Source organism: Bos grunniens, chromosome 17, assembly GCF_055505025.1.
Source record: "Bos grunniens cultivar Pamir isolate PY7600 chromosome 17, Bosgru_T2T1.0, whole genome shotgun sequence".
In the NCBI taxonomy this organism is placed as follows: domain Eukaryota; kingdom Metazoa; phylum Chordata; class Mammalia; order Artiodactyla; family Bovidae; genus Bos; species Bos grunniens.
In genome coordinates this window covers 41,782,526-41,793,482 of record NC_141181.1, presented here as the reverse complement: position 1 = coordinate 41,793,482, position 10,957 = coordinate 41,782,526, and the positions used below count along the sequence as shown (strand labels likewise).

At 37.4% G+C, this 10,957-nt stretch overlaps 1 long non-coding RNA gene across 1 annotated transcript in view; it reads left to right on the top strand.

Moving 5' to 3' along the window:
• Window positions 1–371: 371 nt before the first annotated feature.
• LOC147355232 (uncharacterized) overlaps window positions 372–10,957 on the top strand; it is a 48,725-nt gene continuing 38,139 nt past the window's right edge. Inside the window, exon 1 of the long non-coding RNA XR_015143959.1 lies at window positions 372–739. This is a non-coding gene — a long non-coding RNA (uncharacterized LOC147355232). The remainder of the gene's footprint in view (window positions 740–10,957) is intronic.

Here is a 10,957-nt window from a genome sequence, read left to right as displayed (position 1 = left end):
CTGCTGCTGCTGCTGTTGCTCCTAAGTCGCTTCAGTCGTTTCCAACTTTGTGCGACCCCATAGACGGCAGCCCACCAGGCTCCCCCTTCCCTGGGATTCTCCAGGCAAGAACATTGGAGTGGGTTGCCATTTTCTTCTCCAATGCATGGAAGTGAAAAGTGAAAGTGAAGTCGCTCAGTCATGTCTGAATCTTCACAACCCCGTGGCCTGCAGCCTACCAGGCTCCTCCGTCCATGGGATTTTCCAGGCAAGAGTACTGGAGTGGGTTGCCATTGCTTTCTCCGATATCTGTGCTAGAGAAATTAAATTGGAGGATGTCTTATTCAGGTTTCAGAAACAGGAGAGAAGACCTCTAATTTTTGACCTTCCTGGACTATGTGCCTGCCTGCAAGCACACCAATTGTTACCAGCAAGTCAAGACACACTTCAGATAAGAAAGGGAGTGGGTCTTGGAATCTCTTAAGCCCCTGAAGGCCTGGCCAGATCCCCTGCCCCAGAGATCTAAGAAGACTTATAAAAGGTGAAACAAACATCATTGTAAAAGTTAAACCAGAGCTGCATTTTTGCCTGCAAACTGATGATGATAGCAGTATGCAACCTGGGTTTATAAGCAGGAACCCCCAAAGCTGCAATTTTAAGTCTCACCTGTGGGATTGATGCACTGTCCGGGATCCTTTCCCAATTCTTGTCAGGACTCCGAATTCTTGTGAGGACTTCCAAGAGCTGTTCAAGTCTGGATGTAAGTTTTCAGCCCAATTTGCTGATGTGTATGCTGTTGCTTTTCTCTGTTGTTTCTTTTCTTTTAACGACTGTATATTGAATTAAGTCAAATAATCCTCTACTAAATATTGAAATTTTTATTGTGTGTGTAATGAGTGGTTTCTATTCTTAACAAATCCTTCAAACCTAAAATTAAAATAAAACTTTGGGCAAAACAATCTGCAAGCCAAGTAGAGAACAATCAACAAACTCAACCGTACTAGCATCTGGACCTCAACTTCCCAGCCTGCAGAACAGTAAGAAAATTCTGTTGTGTAAGCCTCCTGTGTGTGTGGGTGTGTGTGTGAGAGACAGAGAGAGAGAGAGAGCACTAAGTCATGTCCAACTCTGTGTGACCTCATAGACTCTAGCACAACAGGCTCCCCTGTTCATGGAATTTTTCAGGCAAGAACCCATTAGAGTGGGTTGCCATTTCCTACTACAAGGTATCTTCCTAACCCAAGGATCCTAGTCTATTGTATTTTTTGTAGCAGCCTGAGCTAACTAACACACCTACTAAAGAATTCATATATAGTTTCCTGTACCTGCACTTTTCATAAACTTGAAATAATGTCTTAAACATATCAATTACTTATAATTTATAAAATTGTGTCTGAATAGCTTTTTTGAAACAATAAGCCATATAAAAATAACTATAATTTTAAACCAATAATTTCTTTTTAAATAATACTTATTTTGTGTTCCCAAAGGCAGAATTGAATGTTAAATCAAATATTAAATTGAATATTGAATTAAATAAAATTTCTTCCATTATATAAGTAAAAAATAATGAGACCTCTTGACAGTTTAATGGCACTCAGGAAATTTTACAATCTATTCAGTCAAAAGATTTTGTATGTAAATGAAATTGATTCTTTGAAATCTTGATGTCTATTGGAGCCTACACTTATAAAATGCTGATATATTCCTTTCTCCACAAAAGGAACTTTATTAATATTCCAGATACCAACCATATGCTACTGGTCTGGATCTCCTGTGGCTTTTGAGACATGAATTTTTGCCCAGTGTTTTAGCACTCTGCCTTTTCAGCACTGTGTCAAATCACTCTTTGAGAAATATTGTGATAACTGTGACAGTCACCATATAACCTTCCAGTGTAGAAACTGCAATGCTATTTTATTATCACAAACCTTATAATACTGAAGTGTAAAGTATTTTTTAACTTCTACTGAAGATTCCAACTACATTTAATATTGAGGCCAGAGTTTTGGGGTTTTTTAGTAGAATTAAAGAGGAGTGTATGTGTGTGTTTCTTAGAGTAGATGCATTACATTTACAAGAAACAGTAATTTCAAAACCTTAAGAGTAACATTAATAATATAATTGTTAAATATATATTAAAACATCAATATTAATTGTTAATATCTTGACAATATCAATATTAGCTATTAAATACATATAAATATGGGCTTTGCAGGTGGTATAATAGTAAAGAATCTCCCTGCCAATGCAGGAGATGAAGATTTAATCCCTAGGTCAGGATGATCCCCTGGAGGAGGAAATGGCAACCCACTCCAGTAGCCTTGCTTGGAAAATTTCATGGACAAAGGAACCTGGTAGGCTATAGTCCATGGGGTTGCAAAGAGTTGGACAAAACTTAGTGACTGAGCACACACACACATATAGAATAATAGCATAAATTCTGTATTTTTTTAAGGATAAAAACTTGCCAGATGAAAGAAATGGAGCAAGCAAACATTTATTTCATCATATCCAACAGCAGTGGGCTAAAAATATTTGTGAATATGTGTGATTGCTATTATATTGTGAAGGAACTTCATTCTATTAAATAGGAATGTCTCTTAAAGTATTTGTCTTTGACCATGCAGTGATTTATAGAATTTCTCTGACATCTAATAATCTATTTTTCACTTTGAAGTTTAGAGAGAAGTTCCCTGTTTCACCATATACGTATGGCCAGGTGAATGATGTAGTCATGCAGGAGAAAAAAGCCCTATCCTCTGGAAAGTAAGCATCATAAGACAGAAGGAAGCATGAGGCTGAAAAAGGGTAATAAGAGAAAAACCAGACTCTAATGCACAGGATCACAAGGTGCTTCCCTGCCTTGATGGCTGAAGCTAGGTAAAATCTTGGACACTTTTTCAGGCATGGCCTGTATTCAATAGCTAACTAGTATTCAATACCACTCTATTTAATAGCTAACTTAGCGGTACAAAGCCTAGACTGCTTATGCCAGAGGAAGATGAATCTGAAGGACACCTTAGCCTCAGTTTAGATTATGAATTACTAGCTCAGGGGACTCTCTGAAAGATAGAGGGTTCATATAGATAGTTTTTAAAATATTCTTCTCTACTGCAGACACAGGGCAATGTGAGCTGAAAATTAGTTCCAGAATCTCTTATCCTATGTCCTTTTTTTTACAAAGAAAATGTTAATCCAATGTCATGAAAGAAAGAAAGGGAAGTCTCTCAGTCATGTCTGACTCTTTGTGACCCCAAGGACTGTAGCTTACCAGGCTCCTCTATCCATGGAATTTTCCAGGCAAGAGTACTGGAGTGGGTTGCCATTTCCTTCTCCAAGGGATCTTCCTGACACGGGGATCGAACCTGGGTTTCCTGCATTGCAGGCAGACACTTTACCATCAGAGCCACCAGGGAAGCCCAATGTCATAAGGATATCTTTTTGTATTTATTTTCTCTGGAAGTCTTATTGTTTCACCTATCACATTTAGATCTCTGACTCATTTAACACTAATGAGGGAAGAGTAAGTGCATGCTTCATTTTTATTTATATGGATTTCCTCTTTGACTTGTGCCATTTATTGTTGACTTTGCCAACAAAGGTCCACCTAATCAAAGCTATGGTTTTTCCAGTAGTCATATATGGATGTGAGAGTTGGACTGTAAAGAAAGCTGAGAGCCAAAAAATAGATGCTTTTGAACTGTGGTGTTGGAGAAGACTCTTGAGAGTCCCTTGAACTGCAAGGAGATCCAACCAATCAATTCTAAAGGAAATCAGTCCTGAATATTCACTGGGAGGACTGATGCTGAAGCTGAAACTCCAATACTTTGGCCACCTGATTCGAAGAACTGACTTACTAGAAAAGACCCTGATGCTGGGAAAGATTGAAGGTGGGAGAAGAAAGGGATGACAGAGGATGAGATGATTGGATGGCATCATTGACTCGATGGACATGACTTTGAGTAAACTCCAGGAGTTGGTGATGGACAGGGAAGACTGGCATGCTGCAGTCCATGGGGTCGCAAAGAGTCAGACACAACTAAGCGACTGAACTGATTTATTGAAGAAATCATTACATCTCCAGTGCACTGTACTGTCGTATTTATGCTTATTAGTACTATTACTAATACTATTATTTATGGTATTATCACTTTTTTCTAAGTGAGCAATGGGCAGGAAAGTGAAGAACACAACCAGTGAGGAAAAGTAAAACCACCGCAAGTTCTTGCCACAATGAAATCGATATTTGCCTACCTTGACTGATTTCTGGGATATTTTATTATCTCAAAAGCAGAAATGTGTTTGTTAAACAAATAAGTGTCAATGAGTGTACCATAGATACTAGGAACTTTGTGAATAAAATAAAGAGAAATAGTGTGACAACTTGTTTCTGCCACAGAATGGGAGCGTGTCTTAAAATGGTGTACGTCAGAAGTGTGTGTGTGTGTGCTCACATGTTTCAGATAACACTGGGAATAAGCATTTCAAGATAGCCTAGGGAGGTTCTTTTGTGACTAAAGTGTTATTTCATAGTAAATGTTTTCTCGAAGTGGGAGCATTGCCCTAGATGACAAGAAAGTATGGGAATGTATATCTTATGGTGAATTGTCCTTAGTGGGTAAGGAAAAGTTAATAGTCTTTCAGTCTCAGCACAAACATGCCGAAAAGTAAAATCTAGTTAATACATCATTCTGTAACATAACCATGCTGTAGAAAAACTAGATGGAATCTTTAATACAGAACTTCATGGAGATTATAAAACTATGTGTTAAAAATGCTTAAACATATATTGAGAACCAAAATTCACTGTACATATTTTATTCACCAATAAAGTTTTAATAACGGCAAGATTTTTCACAAAGCCTTATCATTTCAATTCTTTGTGTTCTCATGCCAGCTGTATATTGATGAGACTCTATTCCCAGAGCAGCTAAGGAAACATCTACTCTGGATTCCTCAGGAGTTGCTAATCTTCATCCCTGGATCCCATTGTTCTTGTTTCACACACTATAGCAAACTTCTTCTGGCATCTCTTAGCGCTTGGAAACTTTTCATGTTATGCACTGAAATAATTTTTCAAAATTCACAACCAAACCAAGTCTTTAATCTTTTGCTTTTTCTATTTTTTATCCTCTATACTCTTCACCGAATGTGGCTTCCTGGTTGATGTGTTAACCCCAAGAACCACATTAGCTCTTTGTGTGACCACTGTAGCATCTTTCTCTCTGAGAATCTGACACTACATGCAGGATCTTTGGCTGTACAGGCATCATTCTCTACTGCAATCATCAGAGGTCATTTTTACTTTCTTTCAGAAACAGTTTCCTCTTCTTCGATTCTAAACTGAAAGTGTATTCCCTGTCATACAACTCAACAGTACTTTCTGTGTAATACTTCATTTGTTATGAGACTCGGATATATATTTGATGTTAATTAATGTTTATTTTCCAGTAGAAAGATTTCTAAATGTACAAGTTGCACACATCATTTGTTTTTGCAGTTCCAAGTCCAGCATCTCAATAATACTAATAGCAGCAACAATAATTAAAAAAAAAATTGTGTTCTTAGTAATATCGCCAAGTCCAATGAGATATAGTATTTCTGAAGTCTTATGTTATTAAACCAATGCCCAGGGACAGTGATGATTATGTTATAAGCTCACTTCAATGCTCTATTTTTTTATTGTCATCTTCTCTGAAGAACCCTAAGCACTAAAGTAGAAATGATCAGATAGCTGAGGGTGTGCTGAAGAAAAGTAGCTCAGGCTGTTGGCATTGTATCTGCTCAGCGGGCTTGTAAAGCACACACTCAGGTAATAATGTTAGCAGTAAAGGAAATGAAAGTGACAGAAAGAATATGAAGGCAAGAGGATGTCAACTGATGTGTAATACTAATGGGAACAATTAAAGGAGAAAAGATCAGTTCAAATGAGAATAAACCTAAGTATTTCAAATAAAAATCCAATTAAAGAAGTGCTTACTAGAGAGAAAATGCATTCAGGAGAAAGATAACCATACTTCCTGTTCGTTCTGGAAAAAGGATGCTAATTGCTAATGCTTACAGCTTGGAGCCAGTGACTAAACAGACTCCCTGAATAACCACACAGAGAGAAAAATAAAATGCTACATTATATTAAGAAAGTTACCAAAGCAAGATTTACCTTTCAAAGTACCTGCAACCATGGTTTGCCTCCTAATAATTCCAGACAATAGTTGAAATTAACACAGACGTAAGGGAAGAACATAAAGTCATTCTTTGCATATTGGGACACTCAAAATTAGGTCCAAAGGCCAGATAGCTCTTCTTTCTTTCTTTCTTTCTTTCTTTCTTTCTTCCTGCCTGCCTCTCTGCCTGTCTGCCTTTCTTCCTTCATTCCTTTCTGTCATTCTCTTTCTTTCTTTTTCAGATAAAATATACTTGATGTCTATCTGTAATTGCAACTTGAAAATTCAGATTTGACTTCAGTTCAAATTGTCTAAAAACACGTATCTAGATCTTTCTATATCTATACATCTTTTGGGCCAAAATTAAAGATAACTTGAATGGAAATGAGGGAGATGAAAGAGAAAGGAAAGTTGTTTAGATTGAGATCACCTGAGAAACTGTGATGAAGTATCTCTATTGATGTGTAGAAATTTCTCTTCCTAGGAAGGGAAAAGAGCCAGGAGAAAGGAATTTTCTAGGCAATAATGTGGTTCAAAAATAACAAATAACCTAGAAGAATGTTTTCTGGGAATAAAAAGCCTGCCAATGAAAGTGTATTTGTTATTTGGTGAGACAGAAACAGGCATCATCTTAGAGGCGATCACAGTTGCCAGAAACCAGGCTTTCACGTATTTGCTTCCAGAAGTAGACATTTTCTTCTTGTGTCACTTTGTACAGCCCCCATCCCATCTGAAAGTAGAGCATTTCTAGGAAACCTTTTTATAAACCAAAATGGTATAAAGCAAAGCAAAGCAGAGATTACCTTAGGAGAAGGGTTGGTCCATGTCCATGGGGTCACAAAGAGTTGGGCATGACTGAGCGACTGAACTGAACTGAACTGTTGGTAACAGAGCAACAAAATAAATGGAGAGAAAGCTCAGGTGCTCACACACACAGAGTTTGAGGCTAAGGTGGCTAGATGTTGAGATGCTGAATGTAGTCCTTAGGAAAGGTACTTGGGATTGCGACTGTCACAGCCGGGAATGTGCTGCCTCTGTAACAGCTCAGCTGGCCACAAAACAAATGCTGTAGTTTTGCTTTCCACCATTTTTTTTTTTTTTTTTTAATCAAAAATCCTCTTTGGAACTCTTTCAGTTAGAAAAACAGGAACTAACACAGGATTTTCATAAAAGTGCAATGGTGTGAAGAAACTTTTGAAAAGTGGAAGGTAACCGTATTTAGAATATCAGGTGGCTTGCTATTAGAGGTCATATCAAATGACAAGGTGGAGAGGAAGGAACAGGGAGAAATCCAACAATCCTGTTTTGAAACGGAGCAAGATCCTATGGGGCCTTCCCAGTACAGATACTTTCATGTCTTCCACATGCCTCTTCCCCATAGAAAAGCATTAGTCAAAGGATGAGTTTAATCAGAGAACTGAGAAAATGCAGGAACAAAGGGAAATAGTCAAGCAAAACAAAATAATAATAGTTTAATCACTAAACAAAGTTGGAGATCTTTAGTTCCTCCTCAAGATAATATTATGAGCTCATATCCTGTGAGCTGTCTTGACAATACTGAAATCCCCACCATATGGAAGAAGCTAACTACATGATAATCAGACTGTAGCTCTGACATTTGTTGTGGTTCATTTGCTAAATCATGTCCAACTCATTCCGACCTCATGAACTGCAGCACACCAGGCTTCTCTGTCCTTCACTATCTCCTGCAGTTTGCTCAAATTCAGGTCCATTGAGTTAGTAATGCCATCCAACCATCTCATCCTCTGTCTTCCTCTTCTCCTCCTGCCTTCAGTCTTTCCCAGCATCAGGATATTTTCCAATGAGTCAGCTTTTCACATCAGGTGGCCAAAGTATAGGAGCTTCAGCTTCAGCACCAGTACTTCCAATGAATATTCAGGGTTGATTTCCTTTAGGATTGACAGGTTTGATTTCTTTGCTCTCCAAGGGACTCTCAAGAGTCTTCTCCAACACCACGATTAGAAAACATCAATTCTTTGTCACTCAGCCTTCTTTATGGTCCAGCTCTTACATCTCTACCCGACTACCTGAAAAACCGTAGCTTTGACTATATTGTCCTTTGTCAGTAAAATGATGTCTCTGCTTTTTAATACACTGCCTAGGTTTGTCATAGCCTTTCTTCCAATGAGCAAGCATCTTTTAATTTCATTGCTTCTAATTTTAAATTCTGAGAACTGGCTCTAGGAGAGTGACTACACCATCATGTTTATACAAATCATTAAGACCTTTTTTCTATTTAAGACCGTGACATGAGCCACCACAGTTCTGAGAACTGGCTCCAAAACCGATGCTGGAACTGAAGATTAACTGTACTTAAGACAAACAAGATGGTGTTGATCAGCCCCACAATGACCAGTTTCAAGGTGACTGTCTTAACTGACTTTGCTGTTTCTGCATGGAGTCCCTTGCCTCTGCTTGCAGACTCCTGAAACTCCTCTTTAAAGCTCTTTCTTCTTGATCAGCACTGTGGAAACTGGCCTTTGAACATGAATCCACTCTCTATCTCAGTTGCTGGCCTCTGGAATAAAGCAATTTTCCCCTCTACCAAGAGTTGCCTCTTGAGTATTGGTTTTCAAGCAGTGAATAGCCGTACTTGAGTTTCCAGTAATGCATGTACTCTGCTAGCTCAGTTACCAGCTCCATGAGGTCTGGATAGAATACTTACACCTGGCCAAACTGGGGTTCATATAGCTATACACCCAAAACTATTTTAAAATTCTGAGAAAGAAAATACATAAGGAGAAAGGCAATACAACGAATGAGTGAAATCTACTGTTCACTCTCCCACTGTACTTGTAAAACGGATGACTTAAGGATGAAGCTACCCCTGCATTTGTAGTGTAACTTGCTCTCCTCCCAAGACACCTACAAGACTCTTATTTTGTGCAAGCAGGTTGGTCTCAGGATTGTTATTCCAGAAAGTCACTGAAATCTATTAAGGACATTATATGCTAATCCTTCTTTGTTACAAATGAGGACATTTGAGTTTCATATAGTATACTTCATCCATAGGAAGCTACACAGCTTGTTAATGGCCAAATGTATACTAGAATATTGAATTTTTGCAAATATGTTGCCTTTTGCATCAGATACCTTAGCTTTTAAAATGTATATAAATGATTTTCAACTCCTTGTTGTTATTGTTTATCCATTTTAGCAACACTTATTTATTTATTCATGATATGCCCTTTCACGGTGGAAAAATAAAACCAGGTCTCTCATTAATCAGATTTTCTCTTTACTTATTGAAAAATATAAACTTTAATTGTACATAGTTGTTCTACTAAAGAAACTGTTCAGTGGGTTCTTTACCAGCAGTGCCAGCTGGAAAGCCCCATATATAAAGCCACTGTTTGAAATTGAAACAGGAAGGTTTGTAAAGGTAAAATGCTGTTTGTAAAGCACTTTTAATTTCTTTATGCATATTTTCATATATTTGCATATTTATGTTAATTGGTTCTTGAGAGCTTTTATTTATGTAAGGAATCATAACCTGGATATATAGAATAACAAGCTATCTATATTGAATTGTGAAATGTGGTTCCAGTTCAGTCGCTCAGTCGTGTCTGACTCTTTGCCTCTCCATGGACTGCAGCATGCCAGACTTCCCTGTCCATCACCAATTCCCAGAGCTTGCTCAAACTCAAGTCCATTGAGTTGGTACTGCCATCCAACCATCTCTCCCTTTGTGATTTAGAGATTTAATGTATCTAAGATCTTGGATGTGTTGATTTTACCTCTTAGATTTTATGTTTGAAAGGTGGGAAAATGGTACCTCCCTTAGATTTTGTAAGTATTAAGAATCTGACTCATGTTGATGTATGGCAAAACCAATACAATATTGTAAAGTAATTAACCTCCAATTAAAATAAATAAATTTATATTTTAAAAAAATCTTGATTTATATATATAAAGCACTTAGAATAGAACAGGTACAGTAAGCTCTGAAAAGATGTTTGCTATTGATATTAGTATTACCGTTAATAAGTTGTTAACATTCATCAGTGATATTCCAGATCTATTTCAAGTTGTAGGTTCCATTCTTACATTTATTTGTTTCTCTCTCACTATTAACTTTTTTTATTTTGCTATATAATATTCATTTTAGAAGTAATCTTATACCCCAGTGTAATAGATAGTACACATAAAAATAAAATAAATTTCTTAAGAATAAAAATACAGAAAATAATGGGTTAGAGATTAACACAACAGTACACACAAAAGTGACAAAAATCAGTGGGTGAGATGGGCTGTGGTCTAAAACATATCAAGGCATAGCATGTAAAATCTACAATAACAGTATTATCTAAAATAGTGTAAGAAAGCATTGAAGCACAGGAATCTTTTTTTGCAAATCTGAATTCTTCTCTGGAAATTCAGTAATTTATATTGAGAACCTAACATTCCATATCCCAGTGCAATATTGTTCTTCACAGCATTGGACTTTCACCACCAGACATATCCACAACTAACTCATTTCTGCTTCAACCCAGCCTTCATTCTTGCTGGGGCTATTTGTAATTGACCTTCAATACTCTCCAGTAGCATACTGGACACCCTCCAACTGGAGAGCTTATATTTAGGTGTCATCTTTTTGCTTTTTCATATTGCTCATGGGGTTTTACAGGCAATAATATTGGAGTAGATTGTCATTTCCTCCTCCAGTGGATCACACTTTGCCAGAACTCTTCACTATGACCTGTCCATCTTGAGTCATCTTCACATGAGTTATGCAAGCCCCTTTGCCAAGACAAGGCTGTGATTCAGGAAAAGTCTTAATGACCCAGATA